Source organism: Limulus polyphemus, unplaced genomic scaffold (assembly GCF_000517525.1).
Source record: "Limulus polyphemus unplaced genomic scaffold, Limulus_polyphemus-2.1.2 Scaffold262, whole genome shotgun sequence".
Classification (NCBI taxonomy): Eukaryota; Metazoa; Arthropoda; class Merostomata; order Xiphosura; family Limulidae; genus Limulus; species Limulus polyphemus.
This window is the reverse complement of record NW_013665872.1, coordinates 509,084-521,696: the sequence shown is the minus strand read 5'-3', so window position 1 is coordinate 521,696 and position 12,613 is coordinate 509,084.

Below are 12,613 nucleotides of genomic sequence, written 5' to 3'. Positions count from 1 at the left end.
ACGTACGTTCGTTTACCTTTACTTACGGTTAAGTTAGTAGTTATTAGTTAGTTAGTTAGTTCGTCGTACGACGTACTACTACTACGTACGTCGTACGTAGTAGTATATATATATATATATATATATATATATATATGTGTGTGTGTGTGTGTGTGTGTGTATGTGTTAAAACAAATATTAATTTCTTATTAACATATTTCAATATTTTATTTATTGGATAAATACAAAAGTAGATTCATGTGTGACTGGGTGGAGGTACAAATAGGTATGGCTGAATAGAGAGAAATAAAAGTTGAGATATGGCTGATTGGATTGATTGTTGTTAAGCACAAAGCTACACAATGGGCTATCCGTGCTCTCCCCCCCCTTTAGTATCGAAACCCTATTTTAGCGTCGTAAGTCTGCAGGCTTACGGTTGAGCCACTGGGAACCACGCCGATTGGAGACAGGAATAAGCTTGAGAATGACCAATTGGAGACAGTAATAGTATTCAGATATGGTTGAAAAGAGTTAGAAAAACGACTCGAGTATTGCTGAGTTGAAATAGAAATGAGATTGAATAAGACTATATACGGCTGAGTGGATATAAGAATAAGACTCAGGTCTTGTAAAATAAAGAAAGAAATAGATATAACTCAGTGGAGACAAGACAGACTTTTTATAGTTGATTGGAGTGAGGCGAAATAGACTTGAATAAATATGAATGAAGACAGGAAAGATACCAGGTATGTTTGGGTGGCGATATGAATCAGATTCAGGTATGGTTGAGTATAATCAAGAATACGACTAGGATATAGCTAAGTGAAGGTAAAATAAGATTCATGATGACTTAGTTGAGATTGAAGAATAGGAGTATGGCTCAGATGAGCATGGAAGCAAGCGAGACTTCTGTAGCTAAAATGATACTCACTGCATTAGCTGTACTATGGAGTTGACAAAGTTGGTTTTGGGGCCGTAATAAAGGCCAAAAAGTTGACAATTCCCCCCAAAACCTCTCTGTCAACCCTGCTCCTGTGAGGTATGGTGTCAGTAACAAGGCACACAGCGGTACTATGGCTTACCACGCTCTTGTTAACCCTATAACGAAGACGCCATTTTTAAAACCCCTTCTGCGCATGTTACTAACTTACATTCAAAATGTAATTAAATCACTTTACTCTCAATGTATTCTAATAGAAATATTTTTACCAAATACGTTATAATTCAATGTTTTATATTATCTAAGTTTATATGGCTTTATTTTAAAAGAAACCTCTAAAATATTATTTAAAACTTTGGTATCTCGTTACGCGCTCGCAGTTACGATTTTCAACTTTGAGAGATGCTATAGAAGAAACAGTATATATAATGTAGACAGTCTCTCCGAGACGTTCAAAGTTCAGTTTAAACTTCACGTTTCTCTATTATACCTAATTATAGTGGTTGTTCCCGTTCCCGCTTACAGTGGCCCCAAAATTATCAAGTTTGGAAATCGTTATTGTATTTTCTTTGTTAAGGGTTCAATACTTAATTTTTTGTGGGACTTTAAAAGGATGTCTTTGATCATAAGATATAAAAAATCTGTTTTATTTTCATATAAATGCTAGTTTGTTAGACCTTACAGAATGTGCAGTTAAAAAAAAATCTCCCTGTAGTTTGGTTCACTGTGGCCGGTTTTTCATACATATGATAATAAGTTTTGAAGGTGACATGTACTATACTGAATGAATAAGGTTCCTAATATATTAACTTTAATCATGTGCTACTTTTGTTTAGCTTATAAAGAGGGCAAGTCCACAGCTTATGTTTTACATATAGAAAATATTCAAAATAGACAATGAAAATGATACGTTCTTTTGAGACATTGGCTGTTTTGTTCGGTTGTGATTGTATTCCACGAAAAATATAATATGATATGTTGAAACTGTTTTTAGCAAAACTTTAAAATTATAAGGGGAATTGTGTAACGTATGGGCGAAATACTTTTCGTACATGCATAAGCGTGTGAAGTGCATTCCAGTTGTTTCCAGAAATGGCACTAGGGGTTGTAGAAAATAGTTATATGAAAAATTAATCTGGTATGTTAAGCACAGGATGGAATGAACAACTGTCATTTTGTTGGTAACAGCGAAAGACACATCACAATATTTAGTTTGGGACAAGGAATAATAAAACGATAAATATAGGAACAAGGATTTATGTTGATGAACCATATCATCAAGAAGGCTGCAATGCGGAGGCAGCACTCTGGGCATAATGCCCCAAGATAGGCAGACGATATAGGTCATTGTGAAGTTTTCAGCAATCACTTTCACCACGTCTGGTCACTATTCACCTCTAACCTAATTTAATATGACGGCTACTGGATATGGGGCTTTCTGAAGATGTAAGTCTCTGGCCAGACCCCAGCAACCATCCTCCAGTTGAGGATGCCATTGCAACAGAAGTTAGAGCGATTTCTAGAGAAATGCTACGTGCTGTAATAAACAGTTGATAGTGGTGGCATCAGTGAACAGTCGTTATAGTGGCGCACGTCGTGCATCTGTCAGAAACCAATGGAATACATCATCCGTGATTCGTTATGCATGTATGAACACAAAATATTTCACTCACATGTTACTCAGTACACTCTACATACTGTTCCAAATACCCATTCTGACCTCCTGTACTTCAGAGCTTAAAGTCTAGTAAAATATATAATCCATTTAGACATCCTATACTTGATCATAATGTTCCCACTAGAAGCAATCATGTCCTGACTTCCTACAATCGACCAGACAACTCCCCTTCCATTAAAAAAATCATCTTATTATATATTTACTCATTCATTTTCTCTTTAGACACAATAATCAAGTTTCTTAGAATTACAATCATGTCACGACTTCTCTTAGTATATTCCATTTAAGAGCTTTTGGTATCTTCCATTTAAGAGTTACAGTCATATCACGATATATTGGCATCTTCCAGGTAAGAGCTACAAGCATACCATGACATATTTTGGTGTCTTCAGTTTAAGAGCTATGCTATGACCACGACTTCTTTTAGTATCTTCCATTTAAGAGTTACGGTCATATCACGATATATTGGCCATCTTCCAATTAAGAGCTACAAGCATACCATGACATATTTTGGTGTCTTCAGTTTAAGAGCTATGTTATGACTACGACTTCTTTTGGTATCTTCCATTTTAGAGTTACAGTCATATCACGATATCTTGGCATCTTCCAATTAAGAGCTACAAGCATACCATGACTTCTCTCGATATCTTCCATTTAAGAGTTATAGCCATGACCACGACTTCTGGTATCGTCAATTTAAGAGCAACAGCCCTGGCACAACTTAATGTTGATATTTTCCCTTTAAGAGCTATATAATCAAGAATCAGCCTTTCTATTAGGAATAATATTAGTTTGAAGTTTACTTATTAAAAACATGCTTTCCTATCAAGAACCAAATTGAGCCTTTAAGTCTATCATTCCATCACACATCTTCCCTTTTTTCTAAAAAAATAAACAACAGTTCGGTCTCAGCTCCTATTATTTCACGAATAGTTCATCAGTAAGAACAGCAAACACAGTCGGGCTTCATTTATTCAACAAAATCTTCCGTTTAAGAACTACAATCAAGGCTTATTTATTATTTATCTGAATTTTGTATCATGCTCATATTTTTTAACGAATTCATCATCACAGACAGCTTCAAATCAAACAGTAAGCATAATATCTAGATCCATTCATAATTTAGTATTTTTTTCATGTATTTTAATTTTTTAATCATTTTTGCATTCATTTTGGAAATACAAAAAAAAGCCTCCCAGTGGCACAGCGTTATGCCTGTGGACTTACAACGCTAGAAACCGGGTTTCGATACCCGTGGTGGGCAGAGCACAGATAGCCTATTATGTAGCTTTGTGCATAACTACAAACAAACAAACAAAAAAAAAAAAACAAAAACTTTTCATGGGATACGAAAAGAGCCCACCCCCTTGTGATATTCCATAGGTGACGCAAAGAAACTCTTTCAATAACACATTTTTTTAAATAATCCATTGCGCTATTTTGAAGCGCGCGTTTTTGATTGGAAATGATTATGTGCCTTACGTGCGAAGATAAAATGTCACTGTCACATGATCACATAGCTTTTTAGAATCATATTGGTATAATGAATAGTGGTATTGATAAATTACAACTAGATTAAATTAATTAACAGACTTAATATGTTAATTTTAAGTGTATGACACCTTTTTTCATTTAATAGGTTAAATTTATTTAAATTATTGATTTGTTATATTACCAAAGTTTGTGGAAATATTTTGCGAAAATAAATGTTTTTTTTGCGTCAGTAGCGTGCATCTCTCTAGAGTTTGTAAAACCGTACTAAACAAAGCTTGTTTGTTTTTGAATTTCGCGCAAAGCTACACGAGGGCTATCTGTCCCTAATTTAGCAGTGTAAGACTAAAGGGAAAGCATCTATTCATCACCACTCTTGAGCTACTCGTTTACCAACGAATAGTGGGATTGACCATCACTTGTAACGCCCCCACGGCTGAAAGGGCGAGCATGTATGGTGGAACGGGGATTCGAACCCGCGACCCTCAGATTGCGAGTCGAGCGCCCTAACCAACTGGCCCACTAAACAAGACAAGGACATTTGTTACATTTTTGCATAACACGTATAACTATTTTGTCAATTTAATTAGTAAATCCAGGAAATATTTAGTGATTAGAAAAGCGTATTTTTAATGTATGTAATATTTTAACTTTCTGAAAACGAGTGAAAACTTTCAAAGGTTAATTGTTTTGTTTCATCAGAAGTTTGAGAAAATAGCCTGGATGAACCGGATCATCGCTTACTTAACTTTATCATAATATTCTAATCTTATACTAGTTCCACCATCAGGTGTGTCTTCTGGAAAACGAACAGGTGTGCTCAAGAAGACCTTATCAGCTTGTATGGAAAAATATACATCTACCCTCATTTTAATATTTCATATAATGAACCACGTCGTAATCTAGGTCACTAGCTTGATGAGATTCTCCTTACAAGAGCTACAATTGAAGTCTAAAACGAAGCTGATTAAAATTCCTATGTTACTTTCACGGTCAACCGTATTGTTCTTAACGTTAATTTTTCTCCTGAGTGAAAATGTGTTTGCTGACAAGGTAAGGTAGTAGGCTTAAAACAACTGAAAATCAAAAACACTTCAATAATATATTCTTTTAGTATGAGAATAAAAAAAAAAAGTAATTAAGTACTGTGAATTATAACAAGAGGAAATCCTCAATAGCTACGGCACTTGAAATTGTTTTAGGTAGGATTAGAGTAAATTAATCTATGACACCATTTTAGCAGCGTCAAAGTCTCTTAGATTAATTTACTCTACTCCTGCCGAAAAGAATTTAAAGTGCCACGGCTATTGAAGATTCCCTCTTCTTTCCTTTTTTTATTAGCTTTACTATGCGCCATCAATAAAGGCGTGGGGGTGCGTATACCCGATTCAATTTTATTACTCATCAGGATCTCTACTAGCCTACCCTCAAATTGAAATTCTTTTAGGCAGAACTAGAGTAAATTAATCTATGAGACTTTGGGCATGATCAAACACATCAATCGAAAGGGGTTGATCTCCCGAGTCCAAAACTGTAATTAGATTTCATATCGATTAAGAGATGACGGAGCTATGAGCTAAAAGTTTGTACTTGAAAAAATAAACCCCAAAAAACTCAGAGCCGTTAAATGAGCCACTATGCGTCGGCTAAAAACAACAATGTGGTCGTGAGTGGTCTAGTGGCTAATGTATCGAAACGTAAATTCGATAGTTCATGGTCCCCGTACCGTTGCCACAAAATCGCACTCCGTACTTTAGGGTCGTAGGTGCGTTATAAGAGTGATAATAGAATAACACTATACGATTAGAGTGGCTGAAGAGCTGGCGGTAGATGCTGTTTAATAGCTGCCTTCCTTTAATCTGTTTCGCGCCCCCCTCTAAGTTGACTGTAACAACATATAAATCATATGTGAAATAGTCCGTGGGTCAGGTACCCCAAATAGGGGTCATCGGTACCATCTCAGGTGACGATGCCTCATTGTGTTTTTTGAGTAGGCCTACACCCCTAGTAACGAAAAAAGTACGATAGTAGTGTAGCATTGGTACCTGCCTGTATACTATCAGCACCGTTTTGTGACAACCCTCCTGGAATAAAAAATCACAATTCCGATTTTATAACTAGTATTGTCATATGATCATCCTGCTTGTTGCCGTTATTGAATATATGTTTTACATCAATAGATAATTTCAATATTAGAAATAAATATTTCAATTATTTTGAGCAAATTTGTAATAGTTTGTATGGAAAGTTCGAAAGACTTACATGTAGGGAGAGTGGATTGTTCTAAATAATGATGTTAAGAATGTACTAAAATATAAAAACGAATTACTGGAAATGTAGTATGTTTTGTACAATGATATGTTGGAAGAGTAGTGCATTCTGAGGTATGACGTTAAGAGTGCAGTAGATTATAAAGAATGACAAGTTAGAAGTGTAGTAGGTTCTAAAGAATGATATATTGTTAGTGTAGCAGGTTCTGAAGAATGATACGTTGGTAGTGTAATAGGTTCTGGAGAATGATATGTTGGAAGTGTAGTAGGTTCTGAAGAATGATACGTTGGTAGTGTAATAGGTTCTGAAGAATGATATATTGTTAGTGTAGTAGGTTCTAAAGAATGATATGTTGGAAGTGCAGTAGCCTAGGAGGTATTGTAGAATGATATATTGTTAGTGTAGTAGGTTCTGAAGAATGATACGTTGGTAGTGTAGTAGGTTCTGAAGAATGATACGTTGGTAGTGTAGTCGGTTCTGAAGAATGATATATTGTTAGTGTAATAGGTTCTGAAGAATGATACGTTGGTAGTGTAGTAGGTTCTGAAGAATGATATATTGGAAGTGTAGTAGGTTCTGAAGAATGATACGTTGGTAGTGTAATAGATTCTGAAGAATGATATATTGGAATGTAGTAGGTTCTGAAGAATGATATATTGTTAGAGTAGTAGGTTCTGAAGAATGATATATTGTTAGAGTAGTAGGTTCTGAAGAATGATATATTGTTAGAGTAGTAGGTTCTGAAGAATGATACGTTGAAAGTGCAGTAGCCTAGGAGGTATTGTAAAATGATATATTGTTATTGCAGTAGGTTCTGGAGAATGATATGTTGGAAGTGTAATATGTTCTGTAGAATCACGTAACGAGAATATAGGAAGTTTTGAAGGACAGCATAATGGGAGCGTAAACAAAGTTTTGAAGAATGGCGTAATGGGATTGTTTTAATTTCTGAAGAATGATATAATGGTGTAGTAAGTCCTGAAGAATGATACAATGGTGTGGTAAGTTCTGAAGAATAATGTAAAACAAAACTAATAAGTTATAAAGAAATAAGTTAAGTGAGAAGGTTAAATACTGGAAAATAGTATGTAGAACATGTTGTAAGTTTGACAATTGGCATATAATGAGTATATTAGGAATTCTAGAAATCAGATATATTACAAAGTTGAATAAAACCATAAACTTCAAACACAAGAAAAGACACTCTCATGAGTTTTAACCTTCAAATAAAGACATTAAATATAAAATGTAAATACTGAAGACATTTCGCACGAATATGAAAATATTAATGAAATATATGCCTTATGATTTTAGAATACTGAAAAGTGCAATGAACAATAATTTTGAAATAACGAAGAGCGACATTTTATATGAATTTGAAATATAAACGAGTCTGAAATATTTAACCTAAATAACTTAACAAAGAAATCTGAAAATATAATTTAATAGCTCATTGATTAAATTCAAGGTAATTGTACAAGCTGAAAAGTGATTCTTACAAATCATCTAGAAGTCTCATTAATGACAAAATCATATCCAAAACAATGTGAAAGTTTCCAAAAGTTATATTTATAATTTTATCTACCATTAATACAAAATATAAAGAAAGGAAATGTGTCATTAAGAGTCTAAAATGACCCTCTACACCAGAAAAGAAGAAAACGGATGAAAAACGAAATTTCAATTTAATATATTGTCTATCATAGATAGTTTTTAAAAAACGTGTTGTACAAGCCATGTTTATGGTAGTATGTTCTAACTGCATGGGCTTTAACATAGCAGATAAAGGAAAAGAATGGGGTACTGATGAAAAAGTTTATGGTATGTTTTACGAAAGATATGGTCTTCCGAAATTCCGATTCAAGAAGTCCACTGTGGAAGAAGTGCACTGCTGCACTCATATAGGACTCAGTGAAGCTGATGACTTAGATTGGTTCCTTTTCCAATAACATTTATATTTAAGACTCATTTAAAACAGCATGTGAGCAGCACGTACCTGATGCAGTTGTTCAGTACTGACATTCTTCTGGTGAGAGTGATGCACATAATACAGTTGAATAAACAATACCGTGGATTAATTTGAGTACTGGAAAGGTTAGAGCTAAGGTTTTTCAATACTGACGTTCTTTTGATGAGAGTGATGCACATAATACAGTTGAATAAACAATACCGTGGATTAATTTGAGTACTGGAAAGGTTAGAGCTAAGGGTTTTCAATACTGACATTCTTCTGATGAGAGTGATGCACATAATACAGTTGAATAAACAATACCGTGGAATTAATTTGAGTACTGGAAAGGTTAGAGCTAAGGTTTTTCAATACTGACATTCTTCTGATGAGAGTGATGCACATAATACAGTTGAATAAACAATACCGTGGATTAATTTGAGTACTGGAAAGGTTAAAGCTAAGGTTTGTTTCAAATGGATCATGTAATACGACACAACTAATATTTTATTTGTCCTTTTTGCTGTATGAGTCGCCGTAGTGAAATATGATGAAGTAAATGTCTTCAAGTATCCCTGTATGATCTTATATATATATTATTGTATTTGTTCATAAACATATATACAACTTTTATTATTCTTTCAAATATGATTAACACTGAAAATATACCCTGATTAACATGTTACTTATTACAATTTCAAATAGCCCAAAACTGAGTTAAACTCTAATTTAGATTTTATACTTAAATAAATGCCGATATGTATCAAATTTATGATATTTGCCAACAAGATTGATACACACAGTATCTTTTTTTAATACAAATATGTTTTAATATACAAACAGTAATACAATCTACAATTACAGTTATTACAAATAATGATGTATGTACAAAAGATTTACAAACAAACAATATAAAGTCTTCTTTCTGGTCTGGAACTTCCTTGATGTCTTATCGAAGGTTCATGATGAGCGAATTAATCTTGAGTTGATGTATATGCAATTCACTTAACATAGAGCTAACTAGCTCTGTGGTCCTCGCTGATCACAGGTCCATTTTTTTTTCCGCTGGAGTTACATAATGTCTTCGTAAAAGTGCAAACGTTCGATGTGAATCCATTGAAATTAAATGGTTTATAATGTTTGAAATTTATAAATGTTCCTAGTCAAATATCTGAAGTTCCCGATTAATAAGCGCTAATCCCAATTATAGCTTCGGTGGTTTATAGTATACCAACTATAGCCAAACAATGATATTTATTTTTTGGCGTGTCGCATTGGTTATATTTATAGGCCTGAAGAGAGTTTCTCGAAATTTCAGCTTAAGCCACAATATAAACGATACACCAGTGTTTACGTACACACATACACTGTATATTGCTGATTCTTACACTTGAGAATTTTGTACAATTTTAGAGAATAGGCGGGAATGTCGCAATATAGATTCAACAATACCAGCCATGCACACGTCCAAATATATACTTAACTACAAACAAACATCGATACCAAAATAGATATATAATAGTAAATCCGTCACAAACATCTAAGAAAAGACATGTTACGGAACATCTTCTTGGGAATTATGACTGGTGAAGATATAACGCATGATAAGAGATCTATCACATCTGTCACTGTGTTTCTGGAGATTTTCATCAAAATCTCATATAGGCCATTTTAGACCCTTACTGACGACCATACTTTGGAGAATGGAAGACTGAAATTCAGTATGGATTTTAAACAATGAAAAATGTTTTAGGGTAAAGGGTATTAAGTAATGAAGAATGCTACATATTATGAGTGTAAGATATGAGAAAGTAATATCATTCAGCAGGGTAATAAAATACGTTATCAATAACAGTTTAGAATATCATTATGAATTCAAAACAACACATGAATGCGTATGAATTAATGAGTGCAATCATTCAGTCTGATTGTTGTTATGAGTAGTACACTGTATGATCACTTAATTCGAATTACAAATTAGTTAGTAAATTATCATTATTAGATAATAATTACGAATTACCTTATACCCTACGTTTTGACTGCTAATCTGCTGCTACCTTCGGAGGAGTCTTGAGAAGGATTGCATGTGGTGCCAGGAACCAGGATTCGATCGTGGGTCTTCTTTCTAGAAAGGTTTGTGTGATATACATTCCTACAGGTTCTCATCCTTTTGGGACTTCAGTTAATTCATTTAGCTATTTGAATGGTTTGTGTGGACTAGGTTGACTGAGATCAGTTAGTTGGTAAAGATTGCTTGGGTCGTATGTGGTTTATATTCCATTATTTCAGTATCATTTCATTTGATTGTATGATTTTCTCTGGCATGATGCACTACTGCAGATAGATCGGTATTACAGAGTCTTGTATGCTTTTTATGCTCCTGATTTTTGAATTTTGTTGACTTGTTTAGGCATTATATTGGTATAAGGTAGAAAGTTATTGCGCATGGTTTTGAGGTAATGACGAAATTCATTTAATAAGAGTTTACAGCAATGAAGAACATTTCTAGGTATGAGTTTCTAGTAATTACAAAGGTTATTCTATAAAATCTGAAATCATGAAAAAAAGGCAATGAATACGAGTTTTAAAAATAATGACTGTTATTCGGTATAAATTTAAAATAATGAAGAATATCATATTGTATGAGTATGAAACATTGGAAAATATTATTCAGCCTATTGTTTAAAATAATAATAAAACAATGAAGAATGGATTTGATTTACCAAACTTTTTTATCTTACGTAGCCAGCAAAAACAGTCAGTGATTTAATATTCCCTATTTCATTGTAGTAGACAACTGTTTTACTTACCAAGACTTTAATGGATGGTTTAATTTAACATTAGTTTGGGTTTTCAGTAAATTTAATAAGTAGAACAATATGAGTTGGTTATTTATTTTGACTTTTTCTTAACGAGTAACTAAAGTGTCAATGTAGATAAACAAACAAAAATAATAAGAATTATAGAGAACATGTGTAAGGACAGCTTTAACCATTTCTATAGGATGTATTATTTGCTGTTTGTAAGGATATTTGTTTTCTTGGAAATATATTTTCAGAATGATGCAGACAATTCACAAGTTCAGAACGAGACAGGTATAATAGCAGTTGATTCGAAAACTGAAAATAACAAACAAAATGGACCAAAAATTCTAGAGCATAAAATAACTGGCATGGACACTGAGAGTATTCTTTCAAAACTTTTAGGAGCCAAGTTGAAAGGTAAATGGAATGTTGACAGACCTATTGTAACTTTTGAAAATCACGAACAATAATAATTTACGTCACGCATCAAATAACATTTATAGTGATATTATTGATAGGTCAAAAATATTCCATGGTTTACCTTCAGTTTACTATGAAAAACATTATATAGTTATTCGACCTCTTCCCTAAAAGAACACGAAGGTAAAGTATTAGAATTCCAGCAACAAAGAAAAGTAGAAAGGGACAACAAGTCATAGCATAATGTTTGAGTAAGATACTTAAAATTAACACAAATACAAACATGTGTCAACTTGAGGTGTAACGGTCAGCAATGACGTTCTGTCTTAGAATGTCAAAGCTGATCACAAAATGGGAGTACAATCTCTTTCAAAATCCCAATTTAACCATTGACTATAAATGCTTTCCATATATAAAATATTGGCAAAAAGGTACCATATTGAAAGAATCTGAGTCACTCAACTGCAATTTTTTTATCTTTACATTGATTTACTCGACATTTACTGCTAGAGAGTGATATGTTTTTTCTTATTTTTGTTGTTTTAGATAAACTGTCAGAAGCTACCATTGATATTATTAAGATGCATTTGAAGTTCAGGTCCAGCAAAGAGAGCCATTCCTGGTATAGCAGCTGTTCACCTGATTACAGTTGGTCTTCCTGGAGAAGTAGCTGGTCACCTAATTACAGTTGGTCATCTTGGCGAAGTAGCTGGTCACCTGATCACAGTTGGTCTTCTTGGCGAAGCAGCTGGTCACCTGATTATAGTTGGTCTTCCTGGAGAAGTAGCTGGTCTTCTGATCACAGTTGGTCTTCCTGGAGAAGTAGCTGGTCACCTGATTACAGTTGGGCATCTTGGCGAAGTAGCTGGTCACCTGATTCCAATTGGTCTTCTTGGCGAAGTAGTTGGTCTCCTGATTATAGTTGGTCTTCCTGGAGAAGTAGCTGGTCACCTGATCCCAGTTGGTCTTCTTGGCGAAGTAGTTGGTCTCCTGATCACAGTTGGTCTTCTTGGCGAAGTAGCTGGTCACCTGATCACAGTTGGTCTTCTTGGCAAAGTAGTTGGTCTCCTGATCACAGTTGG